This window comes from Arachis duranensis, chromosome 3, assembly GCF_000817695.3.
Source record: "Arachis duranensis cultivar V14167 chromosome 3, aradu.V14167.gnm2.J7QH, whole genome shotgun sequence".
NCBI lineage: Eukaryota > Viridiplantae > Streptophyta > Magnoliopsida > Fabales > Fabaceae > Arachis > Arachis duranensis.
Genome location: NC_029774.3, coordinates 94051846 through 94062677, shown reverse-complemented (window position 1 = coordinate 94062677; position 10832 = coordinate 94051846).

Here is a 10832-nt window from a genome sequence, read left to right as displayed (position 1 = left end):
TCTTATGGTATTTTATTGAGGTCATAAAATATCATGGAAACATTGTGTCCAGCAGAAACAATCTCACCAGAACTATCACAGTCTTCTTTCTCCATTGAATCTAGAACTATCTCTCTTGGTTGTTCTATTGTGTCTTGAATCTTGTCTCGAGATAAGCCTAAAAGTTACATCATAGCCAAACAAGTCCAATCTATTAAGAATTATAATGGAAACATAGTCGAATAAACAACATACTATAGAAGTCTTGTTTTCCTTACGTTTCTAAAGTCGTGCAAGGTCACATTCTATAAGTTTGAATTTCTCCCATGATTTTTTATCAAGTTCAACAATAACACTGTTTTCATAGCGTGCATACACAATATAAAAAATGCATATCGAAGAGAGTGTAATAGCTAAAGTCATGGAGTGATCATTTAAAACAGAGGCACATTTCTTATATTTGCTATGTTGTTTCTTATATATGCTATGTTGGTTCATAAAGCATAAAATCTTATGCATTTAATCCAAGAAAATTTTCACAACTGCGCAATTGACTAGTACGTGACGATGTGCTTGAAGTATTTCGGTTGGTGTAAGAGTAAAAATGAAGCAGTCCCTATGCCTTTCCAATCTCTAGGAACATGCTTGAACTTTCATTAGGCACAGCTTCACTTGGCCAATTATAAACATATATTGGTCAATTGATCCTACTCTCGACATTATCTAAGTATCATAAATACAATGTGAGAACCTCCTCAGATAAGTATCCCTTTGCAATTAAGCCTTCTGGTTGTGCCCTATTATGCACGTACTGCTTGAAATGACATAGGTGCCTTTGAGAATATAACATGTATCTTAGTAGGTTCAGGCTATCAAAATAAAATAGGTAGAAAATTTTGATTTATATGACTACCTTTTAATTGGGTACATCCATCGATAATGCACAGGGCCACCAAGGTATCCTCTTCGACCAGATGCACTGTTAATAAGTGAACCATGACTGTGAAGAAAGAATGAGGAAAAATCATTGCCATACAGCATAGAGTATGGACCACATTATCTTGAAGGAAAGGAAGTTGTTGAGAGTCTATAGATTTACTGCATATTTGTCGAAAAAGAATGATAAATCTGCCAAGAGGGTAGACACCAGGATAGGTAATACATTTCTTGACGCAATTGGCAATAGATATTCCATTAGAATATGGCAGTCGTGATTTTTAAAGCTCGACAACTTTCACTGTCCTAAGTCAACACAGTGAGAGATGTTGCTAGAGTAACCATCTGGAAAGACCACATTCTTGATAATACTAAGAAAGGCATCCTTCTGTGATTTGGACATGGTAAAGATGGCAAAGGGATACTTTTCATCTTTAAGTGCCCACATATTGCACCTAATTTCCATCAACTAGAGGTCTTTTCAAGTTTTAAAGTGGCCCTTAAATTTACCACTCTCGTTTAGTATAGTGAAAACTATGTTGTCACACGCATTCTTTTCTATGTGCATCACATCAATGTTGTAATGCAACTCATTATTCTCCCAGTATAACTATACAATAATATACTACTCTTTTTTCAAGGAGACTCGTTTTTAATGTCAGTTTACTGTCCACATGTTCTTTCCCAGCAATCGTTCACACCTTGCCAAGTGAGACAAGCACATTCTCTAACTATCTCAAAATGTCCCTGCCAGACAATTTGATAGGTGGATATCTATCCTCCACCTTACCATCAAATCTAACTGAGTCCTGTCTAAATCTATGACTGTTACTCAGAAAGCGACGATGATGACCCATGAAACACCATTTCTAACTGCAGGTGAGTCGCTTAGTCTCGGCATCCAGATTGCACATAGGAGAAGCTCTCCCACCATACGTACTGCACTCAGATAAATTGCTCAAGCCTCGAAAATTACTAATTGTCCACATCAATGCATCATACATCTTGAAAGTTTTTTCTCTCTAACGTCGTACATCTCAACCTACCCCACAAGCGCTTCAACTCATCAATCAAGGGTGACGTTAGGATTTTTGCTAGTGAAGAATTTTATAAAAATAGTCGCGTTGTAGATATAGATTCTAAACCAACAGAAATTTCTTCGTGCAAACGTTTTGGTTGTCACCAGTAACAAACCCCTTTAAAATTGATAACCGAGTATTTAAACCTCGGGTCGTTTTCTCAAGAAACTGCAGGGAAGTATGTTCTTATTATTGGTTATGCAAAGGTATGTTTTGGGGTTTTGGATTAAGGTAAAAGGTTAGTTGAATGACAAGTAAAATAAAATAATAATAACTGTAAAATAAACTCTTGGCAAAGTATGAGAACTGGAAGTCCTATCCTAGTTATCCTTATCGATTGTGACGAGAATTGGATTTTCTCCCACTTTGTTAACCTCTAACTATGAAGGTAAGTTAAGTAGATGAATTAATTTTGATTCCTCAGGTCCTAGTCTTTCCTTGGGAAAGGCTAGAGTTATTGGAACTTGAATGAATGAAATGAAGAAATCCAATTTTCAATCAACAATGAGTTTGATAACTCTAGAGTCACCAATTAATCAACCAAAGCCAGGAATGTAGAAAGCTAAATTAAAATCATAAATATCTGGAATACCTCAAATAACATACATTCGAAGCAATGAAATCTAACATGGAAAAGTTCATAAGCCAATTGGGCAACATAAATCAAACATAAATAAAAGCATTAAAATATATCAAAGTAGAAGAGAAATCAAAATAAAGGAATATTGAACCTGATATGAAGAGCTAAATTAAATCCTTAGTTTCTAAATATCCTAATTTCTAAATCCTAAGAGAGATGAGAGAACCTCTCTCTAAAAACTACATCTAAAACATGAAAAGTGAATTATGAGTCTAATCTGAAGTGTCCCCTTCATTCCTTCACTTTGCAGCCTTTAATTTGTGTTTTCTGGGCTTGAAACTGGGCCGGAAATAGCCCAGGATTTGCTGTTTGCGAAATCTGCCATGCTGATTTTCGCAGATGCGATGCGTCCGCGTGGATGACGTGTTCGCATCGCCTATCTGTATGGCTACTATGACAAATTATATATCAAATCGAAGCCCCGGACGTTAGCTTTCCAACGCAAGTGGAACCGCATCATTTGGATCTCTGTAGCTCAAGTTATGGTCTTTTTAGTGCGAGAGGGTCAGGCTGACAGCTTTGCAATTTCTTCAACTTCTTGTATTCCTTCCACTTTTGCATGCTTCCTTTCCATCCTCTAAGCCATTCTTGCCCTGTAATCCCTGAAATCACTTAACACACATATCAAGGCATCTAATGGTAATAAGAGAGGATTAAATAAAAGAAAATAAAAGCCAAAGAAGCATGTTTTCAATCATAGAACAAATTCTGGGAAGGAATTGTAAAACATGCAAATCATATGAATACATGTATGAAAGATTGATAAAATCCACTCAATTAAGCACAAGATAAACCATAAAATAGTGGTTTATCAAAGGGCTGTAGGTAAACATCTATATCATTGACAGGCATTTTAGACTGGAAATAACCATAGAGAGAATAAAAGTGGTTTATGGCATGCAAATCCAGGAAGGTAAGTTGTACAGAATAAGAATCACAGGCCAAATTGTGTACTTTGAACTCAAGTTTCCAAAAGGATTAAATCCATCGCTAGCTAAGACTAAGCAAACACTGCACGGATTGCCAAAGAAGTCATTATATCTTTTGTCAAATGCCTTCCAAGCCTCGTTGTCCCTTGGATGCTTCAAAGAACCATCAGAATTAGGACCTTTCTTATGCCATAACATGTCAACGGATGCCTTGCTAGACATGAATAATCGCTGCAATCATGGAATAAGAGAAAAGTAACAAAGAATCTTTGCCGCTTGAGATTTTCTATTCTTTTTAACAACCACGTTGATTCTTACTCTAGAATTCTTCTTACTCTTTTGCTTCTATCATTGTTTGCATTTAAACAAGTCCTGGTTGTTGTCCTGGTATAGCATGCAGTCATTTGGACATGCATCTATCTTTTTGTGCACAATACCAAGATTTCTTATGATCATCTTGGCGTCGTGCAATATATTCGGAATCTTTGCATGCTCAAAGGCATTCCCTAATAACTCTAGAAGCATTCTGAAGGCCTTATCGCTCACTCCGCACATACACTTTATATGGTAGAACCTCACCAAGAAAGACAGCTTCGAGAATCTTGAGCATCCAGGATATAATTCCTGTTCTCCATCTTGAAGCAAGTCATGAAACTACGAGCCTCGCGACTAGGTTCATTAGATAAATACCACAACTCCTCCACATTTCCTCCAGCATGTTCAATCGTTGAGTCTTCTTCATCACTGTGCAGTTCTGGAAAGTTGAATACCTCGTGGACCATGTCACATATTGGATCATCTAAGTCTCTATTGGTTCTGCTTCTTGTCTACCACTAGAGTTCTCTACTACGAGTCTCTTACCGTGATATAACCAAAATGTGTAACTAGGGGAAAAGGGTTTTATCAACAGATATGGTACGTATCCTTTCTAGTTTGGAAAAACCAAAACCCACACAAAGGACATGGATAATGTATCATCCTATTAGATGTGGCACTAGCAAATGCGAAGTCTAAAAATCTATTTAAACCATCCCTATATTTTTCATTATCTCGTGGCTTTGAAATCAAACTTTTATCAATATCCAATTTAATGAAATAATGCAAACAACATATATATAATTAATAAAGTCAAACTACCAAAAAAACTTAACAAAAAAATTTCATCAAATATGAGAATATCTACTATGATATATGTATACTTTTTGAAATAAAATGAGAGAAAAATAAATTATTGAATTCCAACTATGTGTTAAAAGAATTAATTACAGTTTATCACAATTATATAATGGGAGAGTAATAAATTATTAAATTTGATGATTTCTTACAAGTATCCTATAGAAAAAGCAAGAGAATAACTTAAAAAGAAAAAAAAAACACAGTTACTTTTATGTCGGATAATATGTAGCATACGTGAGAAAGTTGCTTACTCATTGAAAAATTCACTACAAGAATATGGCCAATTAGCTACCACAAAAAGAGTTGTAAAATCATTGCTAATCTGATGTAAAATATACATTGTGACAGATTAGCTACCGCCTAGCAACTAATGTTTTCTTCACTAATTACAAGTCGCATATCAGTGAGACAAAAACAACAGTCACTAATTCATCGGAAAGTTTTTTAGCTACCGAATAAATAGTCACAAATCCATCACTAAAGTAAAAGCTAATTCCATAGAAGACATATACTAAATGGTAGTCGCTAATTAGCGACAAACTCTACTGCAACAGATTCATCGCTAAATGGAAGCTAACTTCGAAAGACAAAATAGAATGCCTAGTTGATGCTAATTAGTGAGGAATTTTTCTGAACCTAACTTGTTGCAAGTTGTCCGCTAATATGATCGCATATCTGTTAGATTTTGTAACAAATCTATAGCTAATCTTTGAAAATCCTTAATCAAATTTGTAGGAATTTTCTCGCTAAACCAAAGCTATTCGAAATGAGAAATTAGAGTTATGAAATAGTCGCTAATTTGCTAAGAAATAATATGTAGTCAATTAGTTGCAATACTATTACAAAATATCATCACAAATTCCTTTTAAACTAGTAACAAATTGATAGGTATCTCACAAACTAGCAATGGAGTTTTTAATTTGTCACCATCATCAACAGCGAGTATGTCACTAATTTTTCTGTAATATCGGTTAGAATGCTAATTTGTTGCTATACTAAAATAAACATCATATTATTTTTTTATTTTAGTGATTGAACTAAAAGATTATAATGCATACAAATAAAACTAGTTTATCAAAATTATACATGTTTAAAAAAATTCAAACCCAACATATTTATTAAAATAAAAGTCTAATATAACATCTCCAACATAGACACTTCACAAATAAAATACCAAAGCAAGATAAATCTAACAATATCAGTAACTATAAAATTCAATCCAAATAATTATTTATCAATTAAGTAAACTACTAATAAAAGTAAGCTAACTTCTATAAAACCTGGAAATGAAACAAATTACCCAATAAATTATCTATCAAATAAATGAACTACCTAAATAAGCTAAGCCTAACAAAATGCATTAACATAAGCCACCTAGTTAATATTATTCCTAACAAAATCACTCTAATGGTCCTTTTCATCAACCCTACCTAAATTTGCATTGTTTTCTTGGGGGAATCTTGGAATCTTAGAAAGGAGAGACAGTAAATTACTCTGTATAGCTTCATTTACAACACTAGGCAACACTGCATTTATACCACTAGGCAATGCTTCTTAATGGCTTCAGTGATGTCTTCTTGTGAGACCGGTTTGACTATAGAAACACATGTATCTTCTGGTAATGACACATCTCTATGATCATGAATACCAATATCTAGACTACGGCCTAACCCATGAACTTCTCCTTTCTTGTTGGTTCCTGTAACTTCTGTCCATATGTCAGAATCAACTTCAAGTTGATCTATTAAATCTTCTCCATATTTGTTATATTGCCTCTCCATATAAGTCCTATAGCAGAAAAATAAGGACATATTATTAAGAAAACTAAAACTAAAATATGGTGAATTCCATCATGTAGAAGAGAGATTCCTTCTATATGTGTAGAAATTTGTTGTCATTCTCTTAGTATAACAAATGTCTAGAGAAAGAGTGCAATTAAATCTATAGTAGACGACAGAAGCTGATATTGGTGCAGGGTGTAGACCCCACTGCAGTGGGTGAATTAAAGTATTTAATGATGTAAAGTTGTCAAACGTGTGATTAGTTATTAATTATGAATAATAATGATGGGCTGGTTTTTGTTTTTTTTTTCTTTAATGGAGATAAGTTCCTGGGCCAGGCCAAGTTTTTTTTTTCTGGATTTGGGTCTTAATTGATTTTTTATGAGAAACAAAAATAATACATATAATATTTTGTGGGTTTGGGGTTATTTGAATATGTTTTGTTTAAAATCATTAGGATCCGATAGAAAAAGTGGAGTTATTCCTCCTCACCATTTGGACCTTTGTCTCCAGTTTTTAAGTTCTTCTCAGACCGCCAGAAACCTAGCCATTAGTCCCTCCATACTACCGCCATTCCTCATGTCGTCATTATGGTTGATTTTCAGTCGAAGCGCATCATCTTCTCATTGCCAAACGCGACGTGCCTATTAGGGTTTATGGTTGCTCTTATACGATTTCATCTCAGTCAATCAGAATCAGGCTGCTCCGTACTCATGATTTGATAGCGTGGTCACCGTGGCCTGTGGCGCTCAGCTAGTCTCCTCACACTTTGCCCAGATTTCTTTGATCAAACAGGTACATTCCCAAAATCATCCGTCTTATTATTCTTGTGAAACCAAACAAAAATAATATGATTTTTAATTGCCATCACGATTGTTGTTGTTGTTGTTATGAGATGCTATATGCAATATGATAGTGGTTTTGACTATTACACAGTATGTATTGAGTGAGTATTGGCGATGAATAGAATCAAATAATGATGATGACTAAGGCAAGGTGTGTCGATTCTTCAAACATGATGGGTGGTAGGACGGATGGATCTAAAAATTTTGATATGCGTAGGTCAAATTTTATTCACATTTTTTAATTATTATTTTGTTATTTTTTTATTATATAAAAGTAATTTATGCATGATACATAATTAGTAAATTGTTCTTTTTTTAAGAATTTTATTAATATATATAGAAAAAATATTGAACTTTTTTCAATAATCTTGTTTTTGATACAAAAATTACATAGTACTCTACAGTACTCTATAAAATTATAAGACACCAATAATTTTATGATATGTTTATTTTCTACATATTTTTTTTATTTAAGATCAGTTCTTTTAAAAATTTTAAAAACTTAAAAATAATTTATAAATTATTAATTATCTTAAAGGTACTGGTATTCTTATAGAATATAAAATACAAGTGTAAAAATAAAGCTATAGTTAAAATAAGTTATCATAAAAAATATGGTAAAAATTTTCTTTTTAACAATATAAATCCAGAAGAAAATTTGATATTTTTTACAGGAAAAGAATGTCTAAAATAAACCATATAATCATTAAAACAGAATAATGTAAGTAATTATAATCATGGAAATAAGTATATGGAAATTAATTTAAAAAAAGTAAAGACTTAAGTGTATGATATGAAGTTGATTAAATAAAAATATCAGTGAAAAAATAATTAAAGCTTAAACCTATCACATTATTAAAGATAATGACGTATGAAATGATTAAATATTTTTTATTTTATCCATTACATATATGATATATATAGTTCTTCAAAATCTTAAAGGGCCAAGGCCACTACTTGCCACCCCTAGATTTGTCCCTGGTGGGTAAGGTGTCTCATGGATTCAATTGCTTTGTATATTTAAATTCGAATGCTGTCTTTTCTTGGTTTTTCCCACTCTATATATGTAGGTCTTTTCCAATCATCCTTTTATCCAAATTTTAACTACACACAATAATTCTCTATTAATATTCAGCATTATGTTAAGAATGAAATTTAATTTATTTATATACTATTATTCGATAAAACCTAGCTAATATCCAATAATAGTTAAAAAAAATATTTTTTTAGAATATTGAAGAACCTTTTATTCTATGTTTTAATTTTTTGACATTAATAAATGTTTCATGTGTAAAAAAAATTTGATGGATATTTCTAGAATATAAGAAAAATGTTATTCTAATTTATATTTTAGTTGGGTTAATTGTCTCTAATGAATTAGAGGATTTAGTTTGTGTTGTTGGTTATTAGAATAAACGTAGTGAATGAGTATGCTAGATTGCAACTTGAAATGTTGGATAATATTGTTTTTGGTATAAACTATTCAAATAAACCAAGTGAAATGAGTATATCAGATTTCAATTTGAAACATTGGTTAATAGGAATGTTGATTTTCGGGTGTCAGCAATATTTTGTAGAAGTGCGGGCTTTATTTGAAAAGACTTTCTGGTTCCATTGAATAATTGATAAAATTGATTTCAAATCCACTTATGTTGTATCCGACGGCTTGTTGGTGTATATTGAATTGTTGTTGACAATGTCGTTAATTGAAATTGATTTTCACAGATGAAATCTTACAACATCGAGGATGCAGATGTGTACAGCATGGCAAAGGATAGGAATGGAGAGGATGGGTGTAATGAGGATTTTGACGATGCATGTGATGTCGGTTCTGCAGACACTATATCTGATGAGGATGCATTAGACTACGGTAACGTTATCGGATTGAGTGACCAGCAGATAATGAGAAAGGTGTTTTGGAGTGAAGAACGTGCCTATAAATTTTATTGTAAATTTGGGAGATGCCATGGATTCGGTGTGTGCAAGGGAGATTATGGCAAGGATGACGATGGAAATTTGATACAAAGAATGTTATTTTGCAATAGGGCAGGATTGAGGGATGAAAAACACCTTCATAGATTAGATAGACAAAGAGGTCACCGGCCTGAAACACGGACTAATTGTATGGCATAGTTGTCGATTTACCTTGATAGGGAAAACTCAGTATAGAAAGTTCGGAAAGTTATCTTGGAGCATAATCATGAGTTGACACCGCGAGTAATGGTGCATATGATTCTAAAATTTCGTTAGATGTCAAATGCTGCAATGGCACACATAGACGGCATGCATGGGTATGGTGTACCTACGTCTAAGATTCTCTGCTACATGGCTGGGATTGCCAGAGGGTATTCTTTGTTGGGCTTTATGAAAAAAGATGCATATAACTACATCGACAAGATGCGTCGTTCAAAGATTGCTGATGGTGACTCAAATGCTGCCATTGTATACCTAGAGGGAAAGGCGGCGGCCGATCCAATAGCGATGGCTAGGTATAATTTAACAGAGGATGGTATGTTAGCGAATATATTCTGGGCAGATGGAATTAGTAGAGTTGACTACCAGTACTTCGGAGACGTTGTTGCTTTTGACTCGATATACAAAAAGAATAAATACAATAGACCTTTGGTGATATTCTTCGGCTCAAACAACCACAAGCAAACTATGATATTTGGTTTTGGATTGGTTCTAAATGAAACTATTACATCATACACATGGATGTTGGAGAATTTGTTGGAGGTTATGTGTAATAAACCTCCATCCGTTGTCATAACCGATGGGGACGATGCAATGATTGCAGCAGTGAAAAAGATTTTTCTTGAAGCCACCCACTAGTTGTGTGTATAGCATTTGCAGAAGAATGTTACTTCAAATGGAAGTGAGCAAATGTTTCGTGAAATATTCTCTAAGTGGCTATATGCGGACATGGAGGTTGACGAGTTTGAGTTCCAATGGGATCAAGCTGCTGACGAGTACGGTTTGCACCAAAAATGTTGGGCAACGCAGATGTATGAGAAGAGGCACATGTGGGCAAGCGCATACCTACGCGGCAAGTTTTGTGCTGGATACCGGACCCCATCTAGGTGTGAGGGGATAAATTCTCATGTCAAGAAATTCCTAACCTCGAGACACAGTATTGTGGACCTTGTGCAAAATCTGGAGTTGGTGGTCTGTGAATACTGTAACAATGAGTTGGTTGCACAGTTCACTTCAATGTACAGTGCTCCAGTCCTCACAACGTGTTTGGATCCTATTGAGAAGTATGCTGCGGCTGTCTACACTAGAGCAATATTTATGCAAGTTAAGAGAAAGATTGATGGTGTAGGAGGCCTTAATTTTGTGAGCAAAAAGAGGGTTTCATCGACAATGGTCTGCACTATCGAAGAATATGGTCATCCTAGTCAGAACGTAGTGACCTTATTTGACAATAACTCATTAAAGTTTGAATGTCGATGTCGATTTTGGAAAAA